The sequence below is a fragment of the Macaca nemestrina genome, chromosome 6, assembly GCF_043159975.1.
Source record: "Macaca nemestrina isolate mMacNem1 chromosome 6, mMacNem.hap1, whole genome shotgun sequence".
NCBI classification, from domain to species: domain Eukaryota; kingdom Metazoa; phylum Chordata; class Mammalia; order Primates; family Cercopithecidae; genus Macaca; species Macaca nemestrina.
The window spans coordinates 141,288,985-141,308,265 of record NC_092130.1 but is presented as its reverse complement, the minus strand read 5'-3'; positions in this window follow the sequence as shown (position 1 = coordinate 141,308,265).

Here is a 19,281-nt window from a genome sequence, read left to right as displayed (position 1 = left end):
TAAAGTTTGTTGCTTGGTGAAATGGACCACATCTCACTGTTTTTATAGACCTCAGTTGGTAGGAAATGTGTGTACCAGCTAAAAAGGTCATGGTGCAAAAAGAGTTAGTTATAGTGCTTGTTTGCTAAGAGCGTAAGCTAGTGACATCTATTAAATCATTCTGAAGACAAAGATTTCAAGAGGGAGATGGAGGGTCAGAAGTGCTGCTTATTAAATCTCTAAGATCATGGTTTTGTGTCTCACGGGTGTTCATAAGCCTCAATGACTGCAGCTAATAGACCTGAATTTTATCAACAGCCTTTTCTGGGAGGCACACAGAAGAATGATTGAGCAACTTCTGATGGTAGGATTCTGACTGTTTTTAAGAGCAATCCTTGGGCAGTTGTAAACACACTTATAAAGTAGGAAAGTCTTCTCTGAAAGCAAATCAAAGGCTCTAAGGGGAGGGTCAAAGTTTAGCTTTGAAGTGAGATAAAAACTATCCTGTAAAACCTACGTGTAGAGTTTGAATGAGTCAGGCTATTGGAAAACTCTAAGTATCAGAGAATAATCCACTGATCCTGTCCTGGAAAGAAAACTCTAATAATAACAAAACAGTATCTGGATATTATGACTTATCTGCAAGGTTAACTTTTTAATATGGATTGTCTACTATTAAAGAAAAGGAAATGCCTCCACATGCACTCATGCAAATTAAGGCCTTATAGCCTTATAATAAGGGCATCACAGGGGGAGTGATCAGGAAGTACAAGTTTTGTGCTCAACATTTAGTTGCCTATAGCAACCAAAAAGAAATACTCAATGTTTCAGGGATTTTGGTCTTCTTTTACTGCTGCCTGGCAGCAAATTGGCCAACTCTGAAGTTTTCATAAATTGATTATAGAAGCTTTTTGACCTTTCTTCAATGCCCCCTTTTGTTCTTTTCCACCTTTCTGGTATGAAAAAAAGTCTTATTTATGCTACTACCTAATTTCTTCAGTTTTCCCAAGCAAGATTAAGAAATCCTCAAAATGCACGTGAGTATTAAGTGGATGTAATTCTGACATTTGTTGCCATGATGTTTGCCAGACTGTTTGGACTTAGGGAACAGGCTAAGCAGATGTCTGCTTTCTCTCTCACTATTTCATGAATCTAGCCTGAAAGTCTGCTTACAATGATGAGTGACCCCGGATAAAGGGGTGCAATTAGTTGTATGCAACAAACTCTAAAGGTTTGCTGAAAATAAAATTAATTTTAATGAATTGGAAATAAACGTAAGCCTGATCTCACTTTTTGAAGGATGGAAAAATATGAAAAACAAAAGGGGAGGTGGCCACAGGATTTACTCAAAGTGAAATTCTCTGCTTTAGAGTCTAAATTGCATGCCATTTCAGAGGTACAAAGGGCGTATATATATATTGTCATCGTTTAACCATTCTACTTCCTTTATTTAATTCTATCAAAATTTCTCCATTGTCTGTGCAAACTACTTAGATGGGGTTTTAGGGGCATTCAGGCTTTAGTACCATTCCGTGTATCCAGGCTTTTCTTTTCAGTTTCCCCCAAACAAGCTGTACAAGCCAGGGAAAATAACTCTGACTTGTCAGCAGAAAACACACAGTGCTGCCTCTACTCATTTTCTTATGCTGATTCTTCTGCCTAGAACATTCCTTCCTCAACATCTTTGCTTTGGAACTTATGTGGCCTTCACGATTCACAAAAGGTGTCAGAGATTTATCCCTGATTATCTCCAAAGCTTATTATACATGTCTTCTTCAAATTGAATAATCTATGTGTTTTCCATAATTTGCTATTCAGATAATGTGAGTCTAAGGCTCTGAAACTTAGAGGGTAGCATTCTTGGGGTTACAGAATCCTGGGGCCACAGCAACCTGAGACTATAACATCCTGGGAGTACAGCCTCCTTGAGGTTCACATAGTATCTAAGGGGTAGTGCATTCTGGATGTCTTAACATCCTTGAGGTACAGCAATTTCCAAAGATAAAATTCAGAAATTGTAATATCCCAGGGACACTCCCAGATTACTGGGAATACAGCATCCTGCAGCTATAGCATCCCAGCTGTCTAATCTAGCCATAGAATTGGGATAGGACTTGCTCATGAGTTCAAAGAAAATAGAGCTGAGAAAACAGGTAGTAAGAGGAAGCATCCAGAAAAAACACCAGAACTAAAACTAAGGTAAATTCTGGGCTGTAAATGTGAAAGAAATAAATAGAGGGAGATAAACCTTATAAAGCAATGTATGAACAAATAGGAAATCTAAACAAGAATGTTAGAATCAGAACTTGGAAAAACTCGGCACTTTAAAGTGGAGATTTTCACTTTGAATGACTCGTGTAGCCATCTTGCACCTTAGAAGGGTGGGTGATGTTGCAGATGCTTTCTCTAGAGCCATTCTATTACTACCTATATTTACTTTCACTGTTAGTATAAACTTCAACCCATGATTTCCAGTTGAGGTAGGAGGCAGGCGGGACTTGACTCTGGACCAAATTGAGGACTGGCAGAAACTGGAAAGAGGCCCCTCGAAAGCACCTCTCCAAAAGACACACTCACTAGCACCATAACAGTTTATCGTTGTTATGGTAACACTCAGAAGTTACCGCCCCCCATTTTCTAGCTAATTCTGAATACCCTGCCCATTAATTAGCATTAAAGGGGGGTATAAATATGACTGCAAAACTGCCCTTGTGCCACTACTCTCAGCACCCTGCCTGTGGGGTAGCCCTGCTCTGTGAGAGCAATCACAGAGCTGTAACATTGTCACTGCCTCAATAAAGCCATTTTCTTCTACCCTTGACTCACTTTTGAATTTCTTCCTGGGTGAAGCCAAGAACCTGCCCTGCATCACGATTAATTCATTTTTCTCCTTCTCACGTTTAATTTACTTGAAATTAGACAATGTAATCCACAAAGCTATGTGGTTATAGCTTTGTGGATTACATTGTCACATGAAGTCACAACATGAAGTCACAATGTCCTGAATTCAAAAGAGAGAAGGAAAGCACTATTGTCAGAAAGAACGCTTATCTATTGCTGAATCACAAATTGTCCTAAAACCTAGTGTCCTCAGACAACAACCGTGGTATGATGTCTTAATGTGTATATGAATCAGGAGAATCCCAAAGCAGGCTTGACTGGGCAGTTCTTCTGCTTCATGTGGTATTGACTAAGGTCAGGTCACCCAATGGTATTCAGCTGGTGCTCAGATTCATCTGTGCAGTCCAAGATAAATTTATTTACGTGTTTGTTTCCTTATTTGGAATGACTGGAAGACTTGGGTCAGGTGGGAATGTCCAGAGCACGTGCATTTGTTTCCTCCATTAGTAGTGGTCTAAGGATAGTGGGATTTCTTACACAGAGCCTCAGGGCTCCCTGAGGGATGTACCAATAGCCACGAAGTGGAAGCTGCCAGTATCTTAAAGCTTGCACCCAGATACTGGACAAGTGTCATTTATATTACATATCATCAGTCAAATAAGTTACGGAGCCCCCCCAAATTCATGAGAGGAGGATCAGATAACTAGCATGCATCCTTTGTTCACCAGAATTGTTAACCCCAGGCCTTCAGAATACCCTCTGGAGATATTTGATGTGTATATTGGGTGAGAATGCCATTGTAGTTCACATATTATCAATTAATAAAACTTGAATTATTTATTTCTTTAAAGAATTAACGGAAATAGAAATCATAATATGTTGTTCCCATACACCAGTGGATTGTTGTATGCACAGCCTGTTGGAAGCAATGCCAGAGAAGTATATTTTGCTTAAATATTGACTATCACAATATTACTACTTTTTACACTAATATACTTACTCCCTTCAACTTGAATTTTACAGTGCTTTCTTATACCCTGAAAGGCTTTCTTCTTTCCTCTGTGTTCTCTCCTTCCCCCCTAACAATCTAGTATATGCTTTATGTAAATTTGAGGAACAGCAAAATTTTACTAAACAGAAAAATGTCCATGTTCCTTTTTATTGTGTGTCCATAAAATATGGGAACTATTTTTCTGATTTACCCTTTATATTGTCTTGACTCTCATCCATAGACATCACTACCCTCCCCAGTCCCCATAATAAGAATATCTGAATATCTGAATGATTGGCAGTGAGAAATTCCAAGCATTAAAGCACTAAGTCAAACACATTTGGAAAGTACTAAGTTTTCACTCAACTTACATCATAAAAATTGTTGCCAATCCATTTATTCAGGTACTGTACAACTATTTATTGTGTTTATAAGGTTTCTGCCCAGAGCTGGGTAGGGAAAACATAAAATAAAGTAAAATATGCTCACTATGTTGTAAAAGCCAATATTTCTGGGTCAGGCATGGTGGCTAACGCCTGTAATCCCAGCACTCTGGGAGGCTGAGGTGGGCAGATCACCTGAGGTTAAGAGTTCGAGACCAGCCTGGCCAACATGGTGAAACCCTGTCTCTACTAAAAATACAAAATTATCTGGGCATGGTGGTCCATGCCTGTAATCCCAGCTACTTGGGAAGCTGAGGCAGGAGAATTACTGGAACCTGGAAGGCAAACGTTGCAGTGAGCTGAGATCACACCACTGCAGTCCATCTTGGGTTCTTAGATAATGTCTGTATTAGTCCATTTGCATGTTGCTATAAAAAACTGCCTGAGACTGGGTAATTTATAAAGGAAAGAGGTTTAATTAACTCACAGTTCCACATGGCTGGGGTGGCCTCAGGAAACTTACAATCATGGCAGAAAGGGAAGTAGGCATGTCTTACATGGAGGCATGCAAGAGAGAGCGCTTGTGAGAGTGCAGGAGAAACTACCATTTATAAAATCATCAGCTCTCATGAGAATTCACCCACTATCATGAGAACAGCAAGGGGGAAACTTCCCCCATAAACCCATTACTTCTCTCCCTCAACACACGGGGATTGCAATTTGAGTAGGGACACAGAATCAAACCACATCAATGTCTAATTATATATTGAGGCAGTAAGTTTAAGGTTTGCATAACCCATACTTGAAAATGCTATGGGGCCAAAGATGTTAGTCTAGTATATTTTTCTCAGGTTAAGAAACTATCACAGGCTTTAGCATAGAATATCTCCACAGGTAAGCTTCAATAAGATGAGAGCCTTATTTATTGATTTCTTCCATCACAAGTAATTTGAGTAGTAATATTACATGGTCATAAAGAGAAATTACTTAAGGGGCAGTTGACCAGATTAATAGTTATGTACTTTTTAATAGTGACATCTGTAGTTTATCATTTTTGCCATATCCCTTCAAATCTCTCTGGAAGTAGCTACTTACTCTGACTGCAGCTCTCATTTATCTATCTGTAATTTGCAATTTTTTATAGCTCATTTTATTGGACCGATGACTCCTGTTTATGTTAGTAATAAAGAGGATCTCTGGATAATTTTCCCTGATTTGAGTATATATAATCTTGCTCTGTTTATTGATAATTTTATACTTGTTCTAAGTGAATCTCTTATTTCATTTATTTTATCAGGTTTTACAGAGCATTTCACTTTAAAATATATATTATCTCTTAGTCCGCCACAAAATTATGAAGTTCTTCAGTGTATACTTGGTATCTCACTTATCTTTAAATTCCAAGAAATTGTAAGTTCCTAGTCCATAAAAGATACTCAATTTATTTTTGATTAGCAATTAAATGAATTAACAAAATAATTTGATATACTTGAACTCAAAGTAAATGCAGATTGAAAGTAATAGTAATTCATTAATGCTGCATTGAAAGTAATATTCATTTATATTTTAGTCGATTTACTTCTTAACTGCTTTGAGACACTGTACCTCATTAATCAACAACAACCCATTACAAGGAAGTTTTTGAATGTTGAGAGAAAAGACGAAAGTTTGCATTGGTGAAAAAATGGTATATCATCTTTTGCATAGTATAGTTATGAGTGGTTTAATAAAGGAGAGGACTATTTTCAGAAGTACAATATCTCACTCATCTCACTAATAACACTTGCTGATTTTCCTTCTGTTGCATCTGGCACCAAGATGATGCTAATGGCATACTAGCAACGTCACAATTGCTGGGTTTTTGTTGTTTTTCTAAATAGCAGTAACAATAGATTCAAACCAATTCATCTGTAAGCTTTCCCTTAGTACTACTGTTTGTGACTAGGGAAGATGGCATCTGAGATTTTGCCCATAGATAAGGCAACTCTAAGTTTTCAGGATGAGAATAGCATTTAAGCAGTGACTTCCCGTTATTTTGCTCTAAGAAACCTAGGTAATGATTTTGAGAATGTATCAACTGTCTTTGAAATGATGCTCAAAATACTGTAGTTAGAAGAAAATATGCAAATGCATGATAAATCAGAGTACACATAAGTGGTAAAGTTCTAAAAAGTGCCTCAAGAAACAGAAAGGACATGACCTATTAGGAAAATATTTGTAACACACATAGATAAAATGGGTGAATTGTTTGGAGTCACAGTTTATATAAAACTAGCAAGAAAACAAGTACCAATCCAGTGGAAATATGGGTAAGGGAGATAATTAAATAAGTCGCAAAAATAAAAATGGGCAAATAAATGGTGAATTTCACTTAGCATTATAGAAATACAAAACAAATGAGAAAAGTGATTCTAATCCATAAATGCATTGCCAAAAATAATACGTTTAGTATTATTTATTAGTGGAAAGACTGTGGAATAGCAGGGCTCTCATACTTTGTTGGTAAGAAAATATTGGTGTCATATATTTGGAGAGTAATTTGATATCTAACAAAGCCAAAAATCCACAGATTTTTGACATACTGTAATGAATCACTCTATAGTTATTCTTACAAAAGAACCCTAGGATAAAATGAACCTTATTTTAGCATCGCTAAAATCCTTATTTTAGCATTTTTAATTATTGAAAAAATTAATTGTGCATTTCAAAATAGCAAGAAGAGAATAATTAGAATGTTCCTTGTGTGAAGATAAATATTTAAGGTAGTGTATATTCCAATTGCCCTGATTTGCTTAATGAATGTATCAAATTATCACATACACCCTGAAAATATGTGTATCTAATATGCATCAATAAAAATAGTAATTTTTAAAATGTAAGGAGGCAGGCACCAAAAAACTCCATAATCCAGATGGATAATTTTTTGACATCAAAATTAAGGACCGGGCGCCATGGCTCATGCCTGTAATCCCAGCACTTTGGGTGGCCGAGGCGGGCGGATCACAAGGTCAGGAGATGGAGACCATCCTGGCTAACACGGTGAAACCCTATCTGTACTAAAAATACAACAAACAAAAAAACACACAAACAAACACACACAAAAAAATTAGCCGGATGTGGTGGCGGGCGCCTGTCTTCCCAGGTAGTGCTGAGGCTGAGACAGGAGAATGCCTGAACCCTTGAGGCGTAGTTTGCCGTAAGCCGAGATAGCGCCACTGCACTCCAGCCTGGACGACAGAGTGAGACTCCGTCTCAAATAATAAATAAATAAAAATAAAATAAAATAAAAATAAAACAAAATTAAGGCAAATACTCCATGAGGAACAAAATATCAAAATTTTACTGAGCCTGAGGCAGAAGGAAAAAAATCAGTAATAGTAATCCTGTCTCTAATAAATTTGAATATTTACACTTAGGCTCAAGGTGAGTGACTCACTCACGTTGCCCTAGTCCTGGTCCTGGTCTACCTCCAGTTGATATGTTTTGATGTACAACAGGCTATTTACCATATCCTGAAATTATCATTGGAATGTGACTTCTGGCCCAACATTTAAAATGTGCTTAGGGCAATAAGAGCATAAACCACAAGCACAACCAATTTCAGGCAAAAAGACAGACACTGGTCTCCCATAGTCATGAATTTTTTAAAGGGCCTCCACCAAGCATTCAAAATGGGGTGCGTTCATGAAGTATTCTTAGTACATGTGCCTTCAGCATGAAACTAGACCCATCTTATCTAAATCGACACACAGAAAGCAGCTCTGATTAATATTATCATTTTCAACATGTACTTCTCATAGGAGCTAACGGCATTTGAGAAAAATCTGCATGCAAGGATAAACTATATAATAAATGGGTTTTGATTAGAATAAAATACATGAAAGAACTTTTGGGGACAAGGGAAAGTACAGTAGCTCTGAATATTCTAGGTAACTGTTTTGGGAGAAACATGCCAAATAAATTATTCAAGATTCCCACTCACTCTCAAAAACAAAAACAAAACAAAAGAAAACAAAAAAAAGAAATAATGACTATGGGCCCCTTTATCACCAAATCTAATATTACTTACTCTGGCCTCAGTTTTTAAAATTGTCTGAAATGTTTGCTAATATTAATTACATTTTACTTTCTTCTGATTGGATCTCTACCCTCTTTGCCTCTTCTGATTTGACTCACAAAATTAAAAAACTCCATTTGGTTTTCCTCCATCTTTATAGTTTCTCCACTGCGTTCTTTCTTCTTCCTTTTGTACACCCATTTAAATCTTTGTTTTTCCCTTTCCAAACTGTAACTGTGACATTGGTTCTCAAACCCTTGTGGAATATTAGAATTGCCTTGGAAGTTCAATCCCAGTTCCAGGCTGCACTTCAAACCAATATAATTCGAACTTCTGGGATGAAAACTTGGCATCATTTTTATTTGGTTGTTTTTAATTTCTAAGAGATTCCAATGAGTAGACAAGGTTGAGAACAAATACTGTACTTTACTATCTAAAGCGTGATCATTGCATTATCACCTAAAAGGTTGTTAGAAATACAGAATCTCATGCCCTTCACCCCAACCTACTAGAACACAAAGTGCAGTTTTAAAATTCCAGATGATTCATATCCACATTAAAATAAGGAAAACATTGATTCAGATTACTAAATGTTAGCACCTATCCTAATTTATCTCATAAGGCCTAATCCTGTTTCCACTGTCATTTGCTTGTGGAATATCTTCCCCTGTATATTCTAATGAGGACTTTGAACTCAACTTGAACTAACAATTGAACTAATCTTTGTTTCTTCAATCACGAATCATCGTTTTTTTCTTGGTCTTTATCCCACTAGTCATATCTCTATTCATCCTGGCTTTATACCTCACAAGGCTTTTTTTTTTTTTTTTTTTTTTAAATCCTCCTTCACACACAGTCTCAATGTCTGTTTATATTATGCTCTTCCATATCTCTCATGTTTTATTCCTTTTTATTTGTACCACTAATTCAGACAAAATTGCCGCTCACTTAAACTTTTAAGATAGCTTCCTAATAGCTTGTATTGCCTTCTGTCATTCTGATTTTAATTTATCATGCATAGTTGTGTTAGCTTAATCTCCCTAACACACGTCAGTGTCAGCTGGTAAAGAAGAGGTTAACCTAAGAGTAATGATCTATAAAAGAGACTTCTCATCTTACCTGAGCACCTCACTTGAAAATTTCACTGTAATTGAATTATAAACCAGCATCTTAATGACCATATTAAGGGAATTTTCACATTTTCTGATTTTTTTTTGAGATAGAAACTGAGTGATCAAAAAACAGTACAGATTAGCAAAATCTAAAGCAGTCAGTTTGAGAAAGCCACAATACCTTTTGAGAGTAAATGTAATCATAAATTATTTTCACTTTCTATTAATTTAGAAAGAGGCCTGTAGCTCTTCTTTTCGTCATTTATAATTCAACTAAGAAACTGGTATCATTTCTAGTTCCAAGTAAGAGTATTTTATGTTTTTCCTCAACAACATAATGTAATAGAATTAGTTGTTCAGATTATGTCATTTTAATAAGTTCAAGTTTTTGTTTAACCAGTAACTATGCCATGCAAGAATAATTAAATGATCTGAACTTGACTATAAATTCAATCATTAAAATGTAGTTTTCTACCGATCTTAATCTTTACCTTAAAAAAGAGAATAAACTCAAGTTAAAAAAAGATTATACTTTGTAATGCTTATGCTCAATTTAAATAATGAAGCAAGACAGTCTTAACAAAAAGGATCTTTAGTGTTTTTTTTTGTTTTTTTTTTTTTTTTTTTTTAAGAGGCAAGGTCTTGCTATATTGCCCAGACTGCCAGACTAACCTCTGACCTGTGGCTCAAGTGATCCTCATCCCCTCTTCTTAGCTGCCTGAGTAGCTAGGACTACAGACACACTCCACCAAATCCAGCTTTCTTAAGGTTTTAAATAGGAAAGTGAATGAATACAGCTGAATTTCAAAAACCCACTTTGCAGATATGTTTGCATAAAGAGTAAGGGGAAGGATAAAGGGTGATTATCACAAATAGACTTTCCATTAAACACTACATTTTTAAATGTGTGGGTAAGGGAAAGACAATAGGACAATGCAGATTGGCAGAAAAATGCCAGGTGTAGTCCTGGCCTCAGTTAGAAGCTGGGCCTATGGGAGGATACCTCCCGAGTGGAATTACCTGATTTAAAACAGTGCTCTTGCATGTTTACTAGTCATGTAATCTATTAAGAGTATTGCAAATGGAAAATCATGAGTCTTTGAACTGCTTTTGAGTCAGTGAAGGAGCTTGAAAAAGTTTATTATCCATTTAATTCTATTTCTTGATGGGCAAGCATGCTTCCTCAATTCTCAGGAACAATGTGAGATTACAATTTTAGATACTCTAGAAAGGGAGGCACTTAAAACCAAGGCATAAATGTTTTCCATATCACTTTTTTTAACATAGGAAAAGAAAAAAAAATGCTTCCAAAATATGTACTTACAAGCTGTGTATTTTGACATCATTTAAATCACAAGATTAATCCATTTCCATTTCCAGTGGTTACTAAACAGAGACAGATCCTGCCGATTTAACTGCTGACTAATGAATGATAATATGACATAAACTTTTGATTGCTACAGACACAGCTGGCAGCAGAATATTTAACAAAAGTAAAACCACAGATTCTAACCGGCAACAATTTAAAGAGTGAGTCCTCCTCCAGGAAGGAATTGGGACAGCCTTTGGGGAGTCTCCCTTGCCCCAAACTCTGCAAAAATTGTTAAAATATGGAAATTTGTAAATACCAAAACAAATGAATCTTTTCAATTCTATGAAAGTTTCAGAAACTTTAAACATCAGCCAAGCAATGAGCCTATGCTTGAGTCATGGGACCAGGTGGGCAGTGGTGGGGTCCAAACCATCTCAATATTTCTGAAGGAACTCTTTTCTTGCCTTTTTTTTTTTTTTTTTTTTTCTGCTTACTGGCTCCTGTGATTGTGGACCACACAGTACACAGAGAAAGGACAGAGAATAACTCTCAAAACCTCAGATCTAGAAAACGGTGTCATCTTCTGGAAATGTGGAGAAACAAATGAAGCAATGGGAACATTGGCGCATCTTGGAAAAACAGCAAGGAAGCAGTGACTCCCAGAGGGCGTGGACGGCTATGATACTATGATACTGAGGGGTCCTGACTGCACTGCGGAGAGGCCAGGGCGAGGAGCATTCCATGAGTCTATCCTGGGTTCATGTGTGGCCTCTGCAGACTCAGTGAAGCATTTGGGGAGCTGGGCTCCTTAGTAGACAAGATAGGCCATGCTCAAGCACATGGTGAGAAAAAATGTTCCTCTAGTCACTGGGAAACTCCATACAATGCAGCTTTACATGTTCTTTAATGTCAAAAGCTCTCTCCCTGCCTTCCTCCTTATGCTTTAAATATCAAGTCTAGTTAGTTGCTGCTCCCTAAATAACCATCATCTACCATACCCCATGTATAATTCTAACAAAGTACTTACAATTTATCCTAGCAAAGCAGATACGTAAAATTTTCCTAATTTAATTTAAATCAATTTTATTTGACATTTACTGCCTTGACAAAAAGAAAAGAACAAATAATAATAATAATAATCATCATCATCATCCTTCCAATATTCAGCTTGATTGGAATTGCCATTTTTGTGAGGGGGAAATTCAGAGGCACCAGTGATTCCTCTTTTTCTTTGATCTACACATCTGTTCATTTAGCATATCCTATTGCATCTACTTCATAAGTATTGCTTGATTCAATTCCTTCCCTGAACGTGCTGTAACTGCCTCAACTCAGGTCCTGCACTCTCTTGTTTACTCTACTGGTTTTCTAACTGGATACTATGATTTTAGCTTTTCCTTCCTGTAAATTACACACTTTATCTATGTGATTCCCAAATCGGCTATTCCTATGAAAACCTGAAATAAATTAAAATTAAAACCAAATAAATACAAACTTCCAAAGGCTTCATAATGTCTGGAGAATAAAGTCCAAACACCTCACTTAGCTAAAGGTACCTCATCATCAACATTTTGTTCTTTGTGCTCCCAGGTCAAGTAGAGTTTGAAACATAATAAGCAGTTCATAAATATTTATGGACAGTATAGAGGAAGTCAAAAGATCTGATGTTCTAGAAAGTCTACCCACTTAATATTTCTTCTACTGCACTGCCGCCATTTTATATGAAGCCATTTAATTAGGTACCTCTCCTTACAGAATGGCCAAGACAAAGTGAAAAAATGATGCAATCTGGAAATTTATTTTTTATAATAATCTTCTGGGAATTCTAATATAAAAAAAACTCACTGTCAAGTATACATTTTTTTCTCAGCCTTCTCTCTAAGGGCAAGATTTAGTAAAGGCTATGTTGATTATATTTGATGTATATTAAAGTTAGTATTTTTTAAAATGATGTAATTTAAATCCATGTGAAATGAAAATAAGCTAAAGACTTTTTCTTCATCAAATGTATATATTAGCTAGAGATTTATTGCTGCATTATCATCAAACAATGCCTCTCTTTGGATTTAATGATTTACTTTGAGGACAAGTCACATTTATTCATTTGATTACATTTGTTTTGTTCTGAATATCTTTGAAGAGTGCATATAAAACTTGCAGGTTCATCTTCACTTGATTTTAATTAATGGTGAAAACTGATGAACTTCATAACTGTCTAAATGTTTTCCAGCACCTGCTTACTCTACTTAAATATGTATTTCTCTCTCATAGTCACTTGGATTATTGTATTCTTATTTATATACATTTTATGGGAAATCGTGGGCTAAATTTCAGTGAGTAATGCAGTCCCCTTTGGAAATCCACTGATTTGAGATGTGTATTTCTTTGATTTATTACACAACAAATTGAAAATAACAAGTGATATTTAAGTTTCTCACTGTTTATGAACGATCCAAAGAACACTGGTGTTTCCTGTAAGCTCCTCAGAAGAAGAGCAAACACTATTATTCCCATTTCACAGATGGCTGTTCCTGGATAATCTAGATGCTTATCTAACTGATTCTCACAATACAGCAAGGGAACTTCAAAAGGAAATGAATGAAATTCTCCAAAGTCTTTTAGGGAACCAGCACTGCTATTTATTAGCTATGTGACATTGAGTAAACTTGCAGTCCCTGTGGATCTCAATTTTACATCTTTAAAATGAGGGGATTGGAAGATGATTGGAAAGGCCTCTTACAACTTTAAAATGGTACAAATTTATGTTTAAATCCTACTTTACATGATAAAATCAAGTATGTCCCATGTCAGTATGTTCTGCTGATAATTTGGTGTAAAGAATAAAACTTAGCCACATGACACACACACACACACACACACACACACACATATATATATATATATATATATATTTGTTTTTGTTTGTTTGTTTGTTTGTTTTGAGACAGAGTCTCGCTCTGCCGCCCAGGCTGGAGTGCAGTGGCCGGATCTCAGCTCACTGCAAGCTCCGCCTCCCGGGTTCACGCCATTCTCCTGCCTCAGCTTCCCGAGTAGCTGGGACTACAGGCGCCCCCCACCTCGCCCGGCTAGTTTTTTGTATTTTTTTAGTAGAGACGGGGTTTCACTGTGTCAGCCAGGATGCTCTCCATCTCCTGACCTCGTGATCCGCCCGTCTCGGCCTCCCAAAGTGCTGGGATTACAGGCTTGAGCCACCGCGCCCGGCCGTTTTTTTTTGTTTTAGGCAGAGTCTTACCTTGTCACCCAGGATGGAGTGCAATGGTGTGATCTCAGCTCACTGCAACCTTCGCCTCACGGGTTCAAGCGATTCATCTGCCTCAGCCTCCCGAGTAGCTGTGATTACAGGCGCGCACCACTACATCCGGCTAATTTTTTGTATCTTTAGTAGAAACAGGGTTTCACCATGTTAGTCAGGCTGTTCTCGAACTCCTTACCTCGTGATCTACCCACCTCGGCCTCTCGAAGTGCTGGGATTATAGGCGTGAACCACAGCGCCCGGCCCAGCACTTGATATTTTTATAGCACTTTAGAATAGTTTCCTCATTCATGGCTCTTATTTAACAAATTATCTCCTCATACAACAGACAGTACTTAAGTCAAAGAATTTTAAATCTGAAGGTCATTTAGTATGACTACTATTACATTTTAAAGTGGACTTTCATGTTCATTTATTGCTTTTATACAATATTTTATTATGAAAATTATCAAATATGTAGAAAGGTTAACTTATATGCAACCTACATTCTAAAGTTACCATTTTGCTCTATTTACTTTATTACATATCTATCCACAAACCCATTTATCTGTTCATCCACCAATTCATCTTATTTCTGACACATTTTATTTTTTTTATTTAATTAATTAATTAATTAATTAATTTAGTGACAGAGTCTCGCTCTGTCACCCAGACTGGAGTGCAGTGGTGCAATGTCAGCTCACTGCAACCTTCCTCTCCTGAGTTCAAGCAATTCTATCTCAGCCTCCCGAGTAGCTGGAATTACAGACACGCGCCACCCATGCCCAGCTAATTTTTGTATTTTTAGTTGAGACAGGGCTTCACTATGTTGGCCAGGATGGTCTCAAACTCCTGACTTTGGGCAATCCACCCATCTAGGCCTCCCAAAGTGCTGGGATTACAGGTGAAAGTCACTATGCCCAGACCTGACACATTTTAAAGTATAATTAATTGCGAATATCTGTACCCTTCACCCCTAACACTCTTCAGCATGCATATCATTAACTGAAGTTGAATATTTGTTTATAATTCCATGTTTTTTAGTTTAAATTGATTTACAGTGAGTTGCACACATGTTAAGGGCTACATGTGATAAATTAATAAATACAAATATCTATGTAACTGAAAGCTTTGTCAAGATAAAGAATCTTGTCATTTCCCCAGAAAGTTGTCTTGTGCTGCTTCCCAATTGACCTTTATACACATCTCTCATAAGCAACTACTGTTTCGATTTTTTTCCCCAGATCGTTTTAACTATTGTAGAATTTCACACCAATGAAATCGTATAGTATGCATTTTCTGGGTAAGGCTTCTTTACTCACCAAAATTTTTCCTATGCATTCACATGTGTGTATCAGTGATCCATTCTCTTTTATTGCTGAACAGCATTCCTTGTCTGAACACATGGTAGTCTGATTATCTGTTCTGTTTTTAATGGACACATGGGCTGCTTCCAGTTTTTATCTCATATAAAAGAAGCTGCTATTTACATTTGTGTGCAAGTCTTTGTGGGCATATATTTTAATTTCTATTTGGTGACTACCTAGAATCAGCCTCGTAGGGATATAGCGGGAGAAGTATGTCTAGTTGTATAAGAATGTATTGGAACTTTCCCCAAGGTGTTTGTAGCATTTTCTACTCCAACCAACAAAGTTTAAGAATTTTAGTTGGTTATAATACTCATCTGCATTTTATGTTGTGTCTTAAAATTTTAGTTATTCCAGTAGTGGTGTAGTGGCATCTCATTTTGATTCTGATTTTAATTTATCTGATAACTATGTAATTCACTTTTATGTACTTCTTGGTTATTCACATATTTTGTACAGTGTCTGTCCAGTTCTTTGCCAGGTATACACATTGTGAATATTTTCTCCTGTTGTTTGGCTTGCCTTTTCGTTCTCTCAACTGCATCTTCTGATGAATGAAGGATTTTAATTATGATGGAGAGTAGCTTATTATTTGTCATAAATAGGGAACTATTTTATCTTATATTGATTAATTTCTGTGGCCTTCTGAGAAACATCTGTTCACCCCCAATTTTCAAAAACTTTCCTTTCTCTTGTTTTCTTTGAGAAACATTACTCTATTTTTAGGTTTTATGTGTAGGACTATAACCCATCTTGAATTAAATAGTGTGTGTAGTATGAGGTAAGGGATGAAGCAAATTTACTTTTTTCTGATAGAGGTATCCAGTTCTTTCAGAACCACTTGTAGACTAGACTTTATTTTCCTTATTAGATTTATTTAGTGCATTTATAAAAAACCAAATAATATTGTACGGGTGGGACTATTTCAGGGCTCTGAATTGTGTTCTATGGATTTATTTGTCTACTGTTATGCTAGGCTATAGTGGTTTTGCATGTTTATAGTAAATCTTGAATTAAAGTATTGTAAGTATTCTACTTTTTTTCTTTTTCAAGATTTTTCTGTTCCTTCTAGTTCCTTTGAAGTTCCAAATAAATTTTGGAATAAAATTCTGATGGGATTCCAATTGGGATCAGATCAGATTTATAGATTAATTTGAGTAACATTGAAATCTCAACCATATTGAGTTTAATGATCCAGGGACATAGCATATTTATTTATTTTAGTATATGTGAGGAAAATTAGTAGTAGATACATCTGTTTTTAGAAGCTAATGTGTAACAAAAATGAAAGGTAGAGTAGAAAGCAGAAGAAAATGTGAGGTACTATATTAGTTAGTTCACATGTTGCTAAAAAGAAATACCTGAGACTGGGTAATTGATAAAGAAAAGAGATTTAATAGGCTGATGGTTCCAGAGTCTATACAGGAAGCATGGTGCTGGCATCTGCTCAGTTTCTGGGGAGACCTCAAGAAATTTACAATCATGGTGGAAGACAAAGGGATCCACACACATCATATGGCTGGAGTAGGAGCAAGAGAAATAATGAAGGGGGAGGTGCTACACACTTTTAAGCAACCAGATCTTGTGAGAACTCACTATCATAAGGACAGCACCAAGGATATGGTACTAAACCATTCATGAGAAATCCACATCCATGATCCAGTCACCTCCCATCAGGCCACACTTCCAACACTGAGGATTACAATTTGACATGAGATTTGGAGATTTGATGGGATCACAGATCCAAACCATATCAGGTACAGAGAGGGAAGGTTAGAAAATTTGGTTGTGGCTTACATTAAGTATTTAGATCATTCACAGTTCTCACGAAACAAAATGTTAAAGATCTTGAAGAATCTTTATGAGTCCTTTAAATACAACATAAAGTCAAACCTATGAAGTAGTGGATGTTTCATTGTGCAATGGCAGAGCAACTTTATTGTTGGTGTGGCTGATTTGTAAGATAAAAGAATGATGAGTAAAATAAACTTTCTAGAAACTCATTTTAATTTCACCTAAGACATTCAAAAAACCCAAATACTTAAGCTCATGTATACAATTAGGTCGCTGTTTGGAAGTTCACATAATTATCTCATATCCATAGCTGTTATGGCAAAACCAGATCTAGCTGGCTTGACTAATGAGAAAAAATGATGGTCACTTAAGGTACTGAATTGGATTCTTTCCTGATGTTTCTGTTTTATATAACATGCTAAATAATGAGGATACATAGTTATTAATTCTATATTAGTTGATATGCTTATTAATTCTGTAAACCTTGTAACGAAAGTATATTAACATAATTTATTATAAAGAAAACCAAAATTTTAAAGTGGAAGAAAGACTTTATAATGGTTTCAAATTATCTACAATATAGTCCTTGGCTAAATAAAGTCAAATGAGTTGAAGAAGCAACAACTAACATATCTGTAATGGTTATTGTTCTCTGAGTCCTGCTGTGTTCACTGAACACTCCTACCCCAAACCCATATCGTCTCTCTTTTGTAACACACCAAGTTTTAACAGAATACTAGCGCAGAAAGTTGAAGTGGCTTGCCTGACTCCTGAAGCAAATGTAATTCATACTAAGACTCTGGTCTCCATACAGCATATTTCCATATACTGCACAACTTCCTGAGTAATTGAAGAAGATGGTTAAAATGAATTGTATGAATATATATATTTTCCACCCTCTTTTGTATTGGCATATCCATAGGATTTTTAAAATTTTACCACTACACAGATCAACTCTAAGTCAGATCCAGAAAATCTATCAGGTTATGTTGGTTACATTTTTTTGTTTATTGTTTTTAACAGCTTTCCAAAATTATAGCTGAGCATTAAAAATCTAATGCATTAAAGCTTTTTGTAAATTGTTTTGAAGAATATTTTGAAAATCAAATGGAACTTCCCATCCTACCCATAAATGCTTCCTCCCAATTCTGGAGCATGAGTTCTTCCTTTTTTGCAGAGTTCCATTTTAATCCTTTTCATATGTATAAGAAAAGCACAATACACTTTAGATTGTAGATATATACCAAATCGTATTTGTCTTAAATATTTTATTTTGCTTCTATCAGGTAAATTTGTCTTTTATAGATCACTTCTTAAATCACATAACAGATGAGCAATGGTTGTTCCATTTATTATACTAAAACGGTGAAAAACAGCACATGGTTATGTATTTTCTTTTCTAAACTATGCATGAAATGTTACATTTTAAAATGTGGAATCTGTGGCTTCTTTTAATTATAATGTAATAATAACTGTTCATTTTTCCTTTTATAATAATAAAACTGATAAAACAACTTGTATGTCAGCTGTCTAGCCTCTCGTTTCATACATAAGAAACTGAGAACCAGATATAACTAGTAATATGTCCAAATTCCTAAAAATAGTAAATACTTAGCTCACATTGAAATTCATCTGTGCATTCTGTCTCCTGAAGTAACATTGTTTCTATGGCAGGAGAGGGAGCAACAATACATATATCCATTTACTGTCAAAATAGGGCAAGCAACTGTCAAGAGGACCCCAAATGTGCCATCTGGTTCCAAACATATTCCTCCCTGGCCACATTGTATAACAGCAGCCTTAACAAGCATTCATTTCCACAGCCAAAACGATAACTCTTCCGCCTGCTGGTCCAGCATATCAATCAAGCTTAGCAACAGTTACCCAATTTTTTGGCCTTGCAGACACTATTTCCTTCACATTTCTCAAAAGCCTGATGTGCTGCACCAGCTAATGAATTTCCTTCCACCGCAATGTAATCCCAATTAACCCATGGTGGATATTTTAATAGTTACAGTACTACTTTCTGCTAGGGAGTACCTGTGCTCCACCTACCACCAGCGGCTGAGTCCTCATTGCCAGCGGGCAAATGGTCTATCCCATTTCAAAATTGCATCCCAATAATTAATCAGACCATTCATGGTATAAAGTCTTACAGAGTTTGTTTTGCAGGAAGCAGATTGAGACAGCAA